The 12,869-nt window shown below is 42.5% G+C and overlaps 1 long non-coding RNA gene across 2 annotated transcripts in view; it reads left to right on the top strand.

Moving 5' to 3' along the window:
• The window catches only part of LOC131976122 (uncharacterized), a 121,334-nt gene that overhangs the window by 66,681 nt on the left and 41,784 nt on the right, over positions 1-12,869 (top strand). Inside the window, exons 3-4 of one of the 2 annotated variants that reach the window (XR_009394780.1) lie at positions 10,355-10,416; positions 10,524-12,215. This is a non-coding gene — a long non-coding RNA (uncharacterized LOC131976122). Of the gene's footprint in view, positions 1-10,354; positions 10,417-10,523; positions 12,216-12,869 lie in introns of those variants that run through there. The other variant, XR_009394779.1, reaches the window with a different exon arrangement.

Genomic DNA, 12,869 nt, shown 5'->3' with positions numbered 1-12,869 from the left:
TCACAAATCCCAGCCTTGTAGATACAAAACCTGGAAATACCATTGGGCTAATTAAGCTGATTGGCTCCGTCTGTCCTGAAAAGAGGGCCGGCCTGCCAATCAAATGCGGATGTTTCTGCTGTAACAAACTCTGGCAGCAGCTTTTCTTTCGCACTTGAAGCCGGGGGAAGAATCAACCTGACAGTGGAGCGTGTGATTGGACAGAACTGTGCAGGCTGTAGTTGTCAATCAATCAGCGAAGAGTTGAGTATTTCTTACCCTTTTCACAACGCTGCACACCTCTGAAGCTGCCAGGCGTGAAAATAATAGATACTTAGGTTAAAGACTCCCAGTATAATTATACAAACCTGCAGAAGACACCCAGTCCTCCACTTTGCGAACACACAGTGCACTCAGTCCTCTCCTGACATACTCTCTCCTCTATCTCCGGGTTTGAAAAACATCTCCAGGTATCTATGCTCTCGAGGAGGGCAAGGCAAGAGAAAGACAAATAGCGTGGGCTTTTTATCACCAAAGCCCTCCTGGAAACAGACAATAGCCACACAGGTCTTATTTTAGTCACTGCCTTTTGTGGCTGCCAGCCTTCTCAAGCTCCCTCTCTTCCTTTTCCCTTTTATTTTCTTGTGTTTTTCCTTGGGCACAGTTCTCTCTCCCTCTCTTCCTCTTTCTTCCCTTCTCTTTCAATTGCAAGCCTATTTGGAGCATGTTTGTTTTCACGCTTTCTCCTCTCGTTCTCAATCTCTCCCTCCCTCTCATTTTCTCCTGCCTTCCCCTCCTCCCTCTTTTCCCTCACAGTATGTGTGTGTGTGTGTGTGTGTGTGTGCTGTACATCCATCGATGGATGCGAGGCGTGTATAACCTCAGGTAAGCTCAATGAAGCAGCCTGACTAGCCAGAGTGTCTGTGGGAGGCTCTGGCTCATCTCTGCCTGCATCCCTGTAGCCTTAATCTGTGACAGACCATTTCATAATCACAGCCAAGGGGGCTTCTCTCTCTCTCTCTCTCTCTCTGTCTCTCGCTCCTCCTCCTCTTCTTCTTCTTCTTCTTCTTCTTCTTCCTCCTGTGCTCCTCATATCCCTCTCCCTCTCTCTCTCTCTCTTCGTTCTTTTTTCTCTCCCAAAGTGCAATAATTCACAGGCATGCACCCTCCCACAGGCGGATTAGCAGGCGGCGTGCTCGTCCTACATAATCGCAGCACAATGGAGCACATACGTGCTGCCGCCACAGCCACGCCATAGGGCACAATGCATCTGCGCCGTCCCCCCACACCAAATGACACTGGACAAAATGGACCCCGTCTAGCACCCACCACCTGCGGTTCAAGCAGGTGAGCACGGGCCCGGTCCTCCTTCAGTGGCCCGCTGTGGACTGAATAGGAATGGGATGCATTAATGCTGACCTGCATTGGGGAAAACGATACATTTGGAAATTTGCGTTTCTCTTGCAGTGACTTCTTATTTGTGAGGGGAAAGTCGTGAAAGTCTTATAACCAATATTTTCTTTTATTTCAGTGTGTAACTTAGACTGTGTAGATCATTTTTGTGGATTTGTCTGTTACAAGTAAAAAAGGCTATTTTTCACTCCATCTTCCTCCAAAAAACTGAAGTTCTTCAAATGGTGAGAAAAAAAGACAAATTGTGGCACCCTCCCTTTGATCTTGATGTCACAGGAAAATTCTGTGAACATATTCACCGCACAGTTCTCGCCTCTAAATCGTTCCACGAGCCCAGTCAATTACAGTGTACGACATTAACATATTGTAAAGAAGGAACAAGCATCTTATGATTCATTTTCATTGTCAGAATAATAGCTGAGCCGATTAGCAGCATTGTTGCCATTGGAGAGGCAAAACATCATTACGCTCCTCAATCTGTTTGAGTAATTAAACCATTTGGGAGAATCATCTCACGTGTTTGCTGATTCAGTCAGAAGGAGAAAAAACTGCTGTTGAGCGCCGCAGCTATATGTAATGTTACATTTATGTATTAGCTTTAAAGGGCTTAAGTGTGAAGCTGTGCACAACTGCTCTGGTAACGGAATGTCAAATAGGATCCATCGCTCCATTCCAATGCATTTCATATAATACTATAATGAAAGGCGAGGATTTATACCGCATTAGTATCAAGCTCCATCAGATTTAAAGCCATAAATCCATTCTATATCCTCCAAGTTTTTTCTCTAACATTTTCTGGGCGCTTAATTTAATTTTCTCTGAAAGTGCCAGACGACCGCTGTTCTTTGGTGTCAGGTGAATGAAATAATTTGCACATACTTTGCGCCTAAACTGTGGAAATCCAGGAGGCAATTGCATGCTTTGCTGTATCACACAAACGCACCAAATCTCCTTTTTTCCTGTTACTCCGTTGTTGAAAACGCACTATTAGGCTCACTTTCAAAGCAAGAAATACCTGTGACTATCCTATTTGATTTATCCAGCTTTACCTAAAGCAGATCTACAGTGCTACTTTTATAAAACCCACGCTCCATCTCTCCATTCACTTCTTTCTATACACTCTAATAGCAATACATTAACGTCTCCCTCAGCAGGATCCAATCAAACCGCTACAGGTTTCCTCCATGCTCGGCCTGTATGTAAAACACAGACACGTTCAGCCTGGTATTGCTTCCTCTCCTCCTCTTATCCCTTTCTATTTTGCCACCTCAGCACAAGCCCACACTGCGGTAATCCCTCACAAGTCAGGACAAAATGAGTGACACAGGGTGGGTCGCAGCTTGAACACACACGGCCGTGCATAAGATATCTCCTAGATTCTGCCCCTACCTGGGCTTACGGACAGACTCAGAATGTATTAGCGATTTGGCAAGCCTTATGGCCTGGCAAGCTGGAGCCTTACGCCGTGTGGGCCTTTTCACACACGCAGGTTTAGACACACAGGACTTCATTAAAAGCATCACTGCAAGATGATGCTCGCTATATGTAATCCACATGCATTTTCACCCCCTTCCGCTTTGCAACTCCGAAGAGGCTTGTTAATCCTTGCCAGTGTTGAGGCAGATGCTGAAATGCACAGCCAGGTGAGAGCACACGTACTGTATGAACATGCACACATCAGTGCATGCAGATGTATTCGCATTTAAGCACAAATGTATTGTTTTGCATGATTTTTTTAGATGAAAAATAATTTAGATCACATGCACAAGACGTGTCCTGTGATTTAACCATTAGCAGTTTTTGTTCTGCTTCTCTTCTCTGCACAGCCAGGTGAGAGCTCACATACTGTATGAACATGCACACATCAGTGCATGCAGACGTATTCGCATTTAAGCACAAACGTATTGTTTTGCATGATTTTTAAGATGAAAAATAATTTAGATTGCATGCACAAGATGTGTCCTGCAATTTAACCATTAGCCGTTTTTGTTCTGCTTCTCCTCTCTGTAAAAAAAAATAAATCCTATGAGCATCTCAAACACGATGCTGGAGGTGTATGTTTGAATAAATAAAGGTAAAGGGTAGGGGGTCAGCACGGTCTCATGAATGAGGGGCTACACTCGCATATGACCTCACAAGAGTGGAGAAGATGAAGGGAGACATGGTCACTGTATTAAGAACATAAAAGAAAAGAATGACAATAGAAATATACAGTTTAAAAGAAGCATAAACAAGTGAGAGAAAGAGTTAATCCTGTAGGTTGTTGGGGCTAAGCATTGCTAATGTTATGCTGTTGTTGTCTCACTTTTGGTTTTGCTCTCTCTCCCTCTTTTCCTCTCTCTCTCTCTCTCCCTCCCTCTCTCCATGTCAGTCCGCTGATTTATGGCTCTGTTTAAGCGAAGGCCACACGTCTCTCCCGACGCTGCTATTTGTTTCAACGCCGCTTCATTTTTCCACTCTTCCCCCCCCTCTGAAGGCAACCAGGAACCAACAAAAATTAACCCTTGGCTCTTATGCACACAGCAAAGTGTGTTTTGTGGCTCTTCCCAGGTTGTAGCTGCTTCGGGGAACTTGACAGGGCTGCGTGGTGACTCCACTGCTGTTCTGACAAAACACCTAGCAGGCCCAGCCCTCTGCTGTTGTTGTTAGCAGCGAGTTGGAGATGTAGAAAAATGACATGCCACAAGGATGCCATTAATAATGCTCACAGGCAAGGTTGGAAAAATGGCCGACGTCACAAGGCCCTTTTATCAGCCTAATTTCATAAGAGGATTTCATGTCTGAGCAGGGAAAAGTGGCTATTTTTCCTCTTCTTTTATATTGTAAACAGCCATTACTCGGAGAGGTATACAGGCCTGCTCTGGCAGTAAGTGGATATGAATTTCAAGACGAAACAATCCTTTCATATCAGCCTCTCTCACAAACGCTTTGACATAATCGTGACATCAGACAGGCTTACTTTCTTTCACTGCACTGGGGTTCCAAGTGCGCCATGATTCATTGCATTTTCTTGATGAGACTTTTTTTTTCTTCCTATTGGTGATACTGAAAATTAGTTCTTATGGATTTTCCCCGCAAACTAAAGCAATTGTTTGACTAAATCAAAGAGGCAGCTGGAGCCACAATTACATATTGTGAGTGTGATTGTGTTGCCATTGATTCTAAACGTCTAAAGCACTGAGAGGGATGCGTCTGACTTGGCTCTGTGTTTTGTGGCTGTTTTTTTTCTGCTACCGTGCAGTATTGTACTATATTTGCACTTCTTCTTCCCCTTTCGCTGTCTGTGCCTTTGTGGCAGGCTGGCATGGAGGAGGCTGTTGTTTACCCTGGTAAGCTGCCCATTGTCTCTGCTGGGAATTCCCTTTGGGAGAGAGCGCCACGGGAGCGAGGCTCAGCACAGCGCGAGAAGCTAACTGCAGAGCTGCTAGAACAGCATCCGTGCGTCCACTGGGATCTGGTGCCAGGGGTAAGATGGTCATCCCCTGGGACCTGAAGAGGTGGCGAGATAGAGACAACAAAAGGGAAAAATGGAAAAGACCGGCAACAAAAGGCGAAACAGGGGACAGACAATGGATAAAAGTAGAATAAAAGCACACAGGAATGAGAATTCAGGGTAAAGGTTCACTCAGAAATAATACAAGAAATATGAAAAGTCTCGACAAGCTTTGGATAATGAGAATTAAAAAAATAAAGGTGAACTAATGTCAGGATCTAGCCAGTTCTAGTTTTGTTAACAATAACTATGACAAAATAACCATGACTGAGACAAGATGATTACAAGACAGCACCGACGTCATTAAGCACTAATTGTGAAAATGTCAACACGCATTATCCAAAAAGACGAGATCACAATGTTGTTTAAAAATTAAAATAAATAATTAAAATGACTAAAACGAATGAGTATTTTTTGATGAAATCCAAAGCAGCTGCCAACACTTACACTAGCTAAAGCCAAGTGATTGAGCATGAGAAGTGAGTTAAATGCATTCTTTCTAATGGCCAGCAGGGGGCGACTTCAATGGTTCCAAAAAGAAGTAATTTTGTATGTAAGAAGAAGAATGACCCCACTTCTCCCTTGATTTATTACCTCAGTAAACATTCTCCTAATGAGTTCATGGTCTCAATCGTTACAGGCCCATTTAGAATCAAATAGATGGTTTTGGTTGCTTAAAAATATCTTGTTCAGTGTTTGGTTGGAATTAAAGACACTCTGAGAAGTCAGTTGTTCATTTAGAATAATAATTGTCCCTTGCTAACCAAGCTAGCCTGCTAACCCTAAGCTAACCCCTTAGCTGATGACGTAGCATCAATTCGGCCCCGACCCATTATGTGCATGTAGTGGTTGCAAAAAATGTGAAATTTGAAAGCAGCAATTTACAAACCAATGGTTGACATCATGTTGACTACGTCCACTTTTATTACACAGTCAATGGATCTAGCATTTAATTTCAGTGGTAAAGTACGGTGGCCCTGAGAGCTCACAGCGCTGCAACTTAAGAAAACACGTGCAAATACACAAAACACAAGCAAATTGAGAAAAAATCTTCATCAATTTGACAACACAATCGCAACATTTAGAAAACGCGCTGCAAAGACCACAACACAATAAGAAAAAGAGATGCAAATAGACCACAGCACAACAGAAGTGTTTCCAGAGGACACGTCTAGCCGGCGATCGATAGCATGCTAACGTTAGCCGGCAATCGATAGTGCGGTATCCTTAGCAGGCTAGCAAGACTGCAATGTAATTGATCCGGGCTAGCGGGCTAATGCTAGCTAACACTTTATATCACGTTATAACATGAAAATATAATCATGAAATAATGTGATAATTTCATGTCATGATGTTATAACGTGAAATGATCATTATCTTGAAATAACATGATAATATCAAGCATGCCCAGACGTGTGCATCACTTTTAAGTGTCCTCTGGAAACACTTCTGTTGTGTTGTGGTGTATTTGCAGCACTTTTTATTATTGAGTTGTGTTGTGGTCTTTGCAGCACATTTTCTTAATACTGCATGCACTTGTGTTGTCAAATTGATGAAGATGTTTTCTCAGTTTGCTTGTGTTTTGTGTATTTGCATGTGTTTTCTTAAGTTGCAGCGCTGTGAGCTCTCAGAGCCACCGTAATAAAGAGAAAGAGACGGAAATACATCAGAACTGGAGGAGAAACTAAACCTTTCTCTAAATTATTCCACTCCCTCTGCCAAACCCATCATTTCTAAAGCAAAGCTTCCTGTAGTATGACCTAACCCTGCTGCACAACAGTCAATGCTGACTGGAGGCCCGGGACGCTCGGGGCTGCAGTAGAAGGCGTGCCCCAGCTCAGGTGTGTCGGTAGTGGACGCGGGGCACTGACAGGACGGGTTAGTCTGCTGGCCAGATGTGACTTGACAGCAGTGAAGCTCGGAGGCCCAGTAGGCAGGTTGGGTGCTACGGGCCTTATAGTGAACCTACAGCACACAGGACTCACAGGGGGAAAAAGCACACAGAACAGCACTGAGTCACATCTCAAGTCGAACAGGATGAACTGTTGTTCAATCAGCGTCACTTCCTATTGCTCTGCTGTTTCATAATGATAACAACAGACAGCTTAGTGGACACTGTGTAGACATTTGATGCTTTCAAAATACTGTAATCAAAGTAAAAGTGTCTTCTTATTACGGCTGATAACATACAACAATGGCAAGCGTGATTTAATGCACCATACACTGGTTTAAATATTTTTTTTTCCCCCCTGTTCAGCTAAATGAGAATCACTCTTTGTTTTTGAAGATGTAGTCTTAATGGCTTTGCTTAGTTTGGGAGCATTTCACTACTTTAGAAGAGGTTGAAATGCCATTGGTTAAGATAATGGAAGAGAGGGATGTAAAGTTCAGTGGAAGAGAGCCTAATGCCTTCTTAAGGTGAGCCATTTCAGCACGCAACCGCATTTGTATACGTCTGCGTATTTACCCGCGAAGGGAGGGAGGTGACCTTTCCATGTGGAGATGGTGTCTGCATGGAAACGCCGCTTGCTGCATCCTAATGGCCACCCAGGGCCACCTCGCCTCCGCGGCCATCCTGATATTTGCCTAAACGCGTGGGTGAAAGTTTTTTTTTTTTTTTTTTTAAACCCAGCCCAGAAATATTTACAGAGATTTTGTGGTCAGCAGAAATGAGGTGAGAGGAGCGAGAAGGTGGGGGTGAGGGTCATAGGGGATACGCCGTATTAGACGTGCTGTTAGCTCCCGTCGGCCGAGGTTAACAGGTGTTAATTGGTGCACATTTAGCATGTTGAGTTTCAGGTTCTCATGTGAAAAGAGTTTTTTCGCAAAGCCAAATGGATAAACGTGAATTTCTCTGTCTCATTATGAGCTGAAAGTAGTTTACACTGTAAAGTTTTAGCCTGTGCTTTAAATAACAAAAAAGGAAGTTTTTACAAACTGACAAACACACTCAACGGAGTAAGACTGACACAGTATCATTAGCAATGCTGCGCTGAGTGAGGGTTAAGGCAGAGGTCTCCCAGTCAACATGGCTTCCTGCCTCCTGCTGCTCTGCGGATCATTAGGAAAATGAACGATTGGAGGGCTGTGTGTATGTGGGTGTGTGTGGGTGTGTGATTTCTGTGCCACTGGGCTGTGGGCAGCCTGATTACTCCGCTCTGTCTCCTACTTACCTGCCGGCCCACTGACTTACCTTCAGCATACTAACTCCCTCCAGTTCCCTCTTGCAGACACACACATTTGGGAAGGAATCACAAATGCATTAATTTGTCTAGATTCATCTCTGCAAAACTTCTGAATGTATCACATCTTGACAGACGATTCTAGGCCAGTAAATCTATTCCTCGGGGTATCTGTGTACCTTTGGAAAAAAAAAATCCCTTTAGCTTGCAAAACCCCTCTCTACCACCCGTTTTTCTCCTCTGTTTTATATGTGTATACCCAATTGTATACTGGAAGGCAAATGGCACACATACATTTTAAAAGCACATCAACGACTGGGGCAAAACCCCCGAAAGGTGGGAAAAATTACAGGATCAACGATTGATGTCAGGGGAACAAATCTGAGCAAGGGGCTGGAGATTTTTCACTTCTGCTAGGGCGTTTGTGTGAGCTGTCCCCATTAACAAGCAGAGGAGATAATGTTGGTGGGTGGACACAGTGTGTGTGTGTGTGTGTGTGTGTGTGTGTGCATGTGCTGCGTGTCTTGCCGAGCCTACGTCACACTATACGTGCTGAGCCTGACAAAACAAGGATTGGAGGTGATGTTAGACATTTATTCAAACATCCAGGTTCTAACTTTATTTCCCCCTGTAATATAAAAAGTAAAGATATTGTTTGGGAAAAATATAAACATATACTGTATGCATCTAGATGTGTTTTCACAAATGTATAAAGGTGGAAATTCATGAATGAAATCACAGCTACTTTTGTTTTTTTTGTTTGTTTTAAGAAAAACAGCAGCACGCCACCAATCACAGAAATTAAAAGCAAGTTTGTAGTTATTTTTGTGATACAAATTAATAAATCACACACACACACACACACACACACACACACACACACACACACACACACGCATATATATATTCTGTAATTTCAGCAACAATGCATTACAAATCCACCTCCTCCTCTGATTACCCTAATGTTTTTCTAAACAGTACAAAGGAATGGAGCTGTCTCCTTTTTATAAATTCCCACCATTCTTTATTTTGCAACACAAACAAATTCACACGTTGCCGTTCACACATTAATTATGCAGTTAGAGAAAAAGCTGTAATGGTGGAAGGGAAGGAAGGTGAAAATGAGAAATTCAGTTTCTTATGCTCCCTTGTTGAATATTCATATAAAATCAATTTTTGATGCTTTCGGGCGTTGTTTGTTCCAGGGCGGCGGAGTCACTTCCTTTTTGTGAAGCTGTTAGGTACCAGGAAATGGGTGAATCCGATTTGGTGAGAGGAGAAAGGTGTCTGTGCTCCAAGGTAGACATATGTGAGGTGTCTGTGGCAGACTGTGGAAGGTATTTAAAGTGTGGCTGGATCACCAGCCCCACTCCTACCTAAATTGCACCTAAATTTCATTTGATTAAATTAGTTTAATATGTCATTCAGTGGCGGCGCCCGGGCGATGTTGATTTGCTCTGACAGTCATTGCGGTGCATGTCTGACGAGCACTTTTGTAGCTCTTTCTAGCTCCCCGTCATATTTTTTCTTGGAGCTCTGCACAGTTTGTTTCACCTCTCCAAGATGTTTCAGAGCACTTAAAGATAATTATTGCCAAATGATGCTCTAATGAGGGGAACAACTGTCCTTAAGTCTTTGCGTGAGAGCCGGGCCTGCTTGCCGTGACGCCACCTTTTTAGGCTTCATTTTGTTTGCCCGTTTGACAGTGTCAGACTTTCTATAGATGTTGCCTCAATCTGACGCATGCCATAATAATTGGCTGGGCGCAGGAGATGCAAATTGCTGAGGATTTATTAAAATGCACCTTAAAGGGGTTAGAAATGTCTGTTCGCAAGTCAAATTACCATTTCGCCTCTCTTTGAGTCTTTCTTTTTTTTTTGTCAACCTCTCTTAAACTTCCTGCGCTCTTGGAAGAGGTCAGACGCAGCCCTTCATTTGTGGAGGAGGATTTTCGTCTCCTGTGGAAAATTGCAAGGCATTTAGAGCTATCGGAGAGGGTCAGGGACCTTTCCTTTAATTTCCCTTTATCTTCTCTACCATGCTGCACGACCCCAAGCACATCACAGTGCTGATGTCTGGCCTGTCTCTATGCATGCTGTTTATTTGTGTACCTGTTTTTTTCCTTCTCAATCAAACGGGATGGAATTTTTCTCGCCAGAACTTGGCCCATGCCTCCAACATATTTGGATAATTTCTCATGCCTTTTCTCGGCCGTATGAGCATAAAACGCTGTTGAATTAAAATCTATAGAATTAATTACAATCTGGTAAATTGTTTTTTTTTTTAGATTTCCTGATGAGATGGAGTTGGCTGAGGTGATGCATTTGCTGGAAGAGCCTTTTCCTGCAGGTAAAGCTTTTGTGTTGGAGCCTGAATCTCCACAAGAATATTAATGACTTTGCTCCATTGTTTCCATTCAACAAGCCGCTTCCTCGCGGCTGTTTTGTATCTCTTAGGAGTCTTGAAAAGCCACGGTTGCTACGGGAACGGGCGTTGTGTCACTGGTCAGCCGTGAGTGACAGGTGCGTCTCATCCGTGACATAATGACACAACGATGAGCGCTGAAGGACGAAAACGCTCTCCTATGAGCTTTCCAAAGAGGGCGTTAGCACAAACATTTCCCCAATAATCCGTAACCGAGACTCGCAAGCACGGGACTGGAACTAATGAAGACAACTATTCAATTACGAGCTCAATTAATGCAAGTGCCTGGAAGCGCAGATCACAGATGAGCCAAGCAGCTAGCCTTAGATGTTGTGGACCACAACTGGAGGCGAACAACACACTGAGACATTGAATTCCTGCCTCAATCCCTTGGCTTAGCACTCATGGCCGTCTCCACTTTAAAGTGGCTTTATGGGCTCATAAGAGGGACCTGAGAGTGGGCCTCAAATCTATGCCTTTCGTCCACTGTGTAGGGTCATAAGGACCTGAATTGACTTTGTCTAGATATGGACCCACAATCTCTTCTTAAGTATTACTCTGTTATTGCCATTTTCTCCCGAGGTTCATCTCTTGCTGCACCATATTCGACCAAGCACAACAAAAAAGTCCAATTTAGCCTGATTTCCCTTATTCCAGCTTTGATTCTTGCTTTGGCTCATATTGATTTCATACAACTTGTTATGTTCTGTTTCTTCTCTGTCTTGTTTTTGGATAAATCCATGTTGTTTACAGTGTGCGATGACCCGCGGGGCGTCAAGATTATTCTTAACCCTCTTTCTCGCTGTGGTTTTGTGGTGTATCGATATGTAGCCATGTTTGCTTATAATTAAGTCCCTTCCACACCACAGATGGGACTCAGTTCAGACCTCTTGGCCCAATTAAAACAAGCTTTCCTACTTCAGTACTACCTGCTTTGTTACATATATATAAGTGCATTAGTTTGATAAAAAGCTTTAGAGCGGTAATTTACACTGGTTGATACACGACGCTCGCATCCTCATGATGCAACACGACTCTAAATTACCACAGAATATTACATCTTATCATAAAGCTGTTCCACACTGATTAAAGACTAAAGATAAAAAAACTGAGGCTTTGCTAAAGGAAAAAAAAATCTCTAATTATTTCCCTAGAAATAAAATAAAATGGTATAGGCCACTAGGGAGTTGGGTCTAAGTATTTCATTTATCTATAAAAGGCCTCTTGAGGATGTTTCCTTTCTTTATTTTAATCTCTTTTCTGTTTTCACACCTTTAGCATTCTTCTCTTTACTGCGTTATAGTACGTCTCTCCCCCTAGTTCATCCTTGCAGTACATACTGACGACAATAATTGAAGTGAGTGCATACACGGGATTAGGAGACATTGATGGTAATTACTAAAGGTGACTGTGAGTAATTCAAACTAGTCCACAGTCCTCTGTGACTCATTAGCTGGAGCTGAGCTCTATAGACCTCTGGTAAAACCACTGGCAGGAGAAGGGCCCGCCCCTCTGCTCCACCACACATTAAACACATATTATATATATCATATTTTACACTGCAGTGATTGTGATACATCAACTAAGAGCTTATTTATTTTTCTGACTAATGCATAACTGATCTGTAGTATGTACTGATAAAAATACCAATTCAATACATTTAAAAAAAAAATCTTTATCATATATTATTTGATTGTGAACACACGGTTTGCTTAACATCTACAGTCATGGAAAAAATATTAGACCACCCTTTTTTTCCTTCAATTTCTTGTACATTTTAATGCCTGGTACAACTCAAGGTACAAAAATAGCTCATAGGAGTTTAATTTCAGAGCTGATATCTAGACATTTTCCATGGTTTTCTTGATAATGATTTTGGGTATTATCAAGAAAACCATAGAAAATGTCTATAGCAGCTGTTAAATTAAACTCCTATGAGCTAGTTTTGTTGTAATCATTATATTTGTCCAAACAAATTTACCTTTAGTTGTACCAGACATTAAATGAACAAGAAAGCAAGGACAAAATGAAGGTGGTCTAATCATTTTTTCCATGACTGTATGAATATGTGACCTATTAGTGAGAAAATCACTGTTGCAAACTTTTTTTTCCAATGATGGTAGATAGCACTAGCTCCAGAAGTTGTTAAAAGTTGCCACATGATGTCATACACTCATTTGCTTATTGGTGACGTCACCGTGCATCAGTGGATGTGTTGGTGTTGGTTACTGCCTGTGCACAGTGCAAGAGGAGAGTTAGAGACTGAAGAGCCAAGGACTCTGAGCAGCATGCATGGAAATTAATTTCCAAATTTATATTTTTAACTTTCCCCCTGATGGTCTGAATGAAATTACTAAATTTCCACCAGTTTCTTTTTA

The sequence above is a fragment of the Centropristis striata genome, chromosome 8 (genome assembly GCF_030273125.1).
Source record: "Centropristis striata isolate RG_2023a ecotype Rhode Island chromosome 8, C.striata_1.0, whole genome shotgun sequence".
NCBI classification, from domain to species: Eukaryota; Metazoa; Chordata; class Actinopteri; order Perciformes; family Serranidae; genus Centropristis; species Centropristis striata.
Note: the sequence above shows the minus strand (reverse complement) of the source record. Positions and strands in the feature narration are given on the sequence as shown.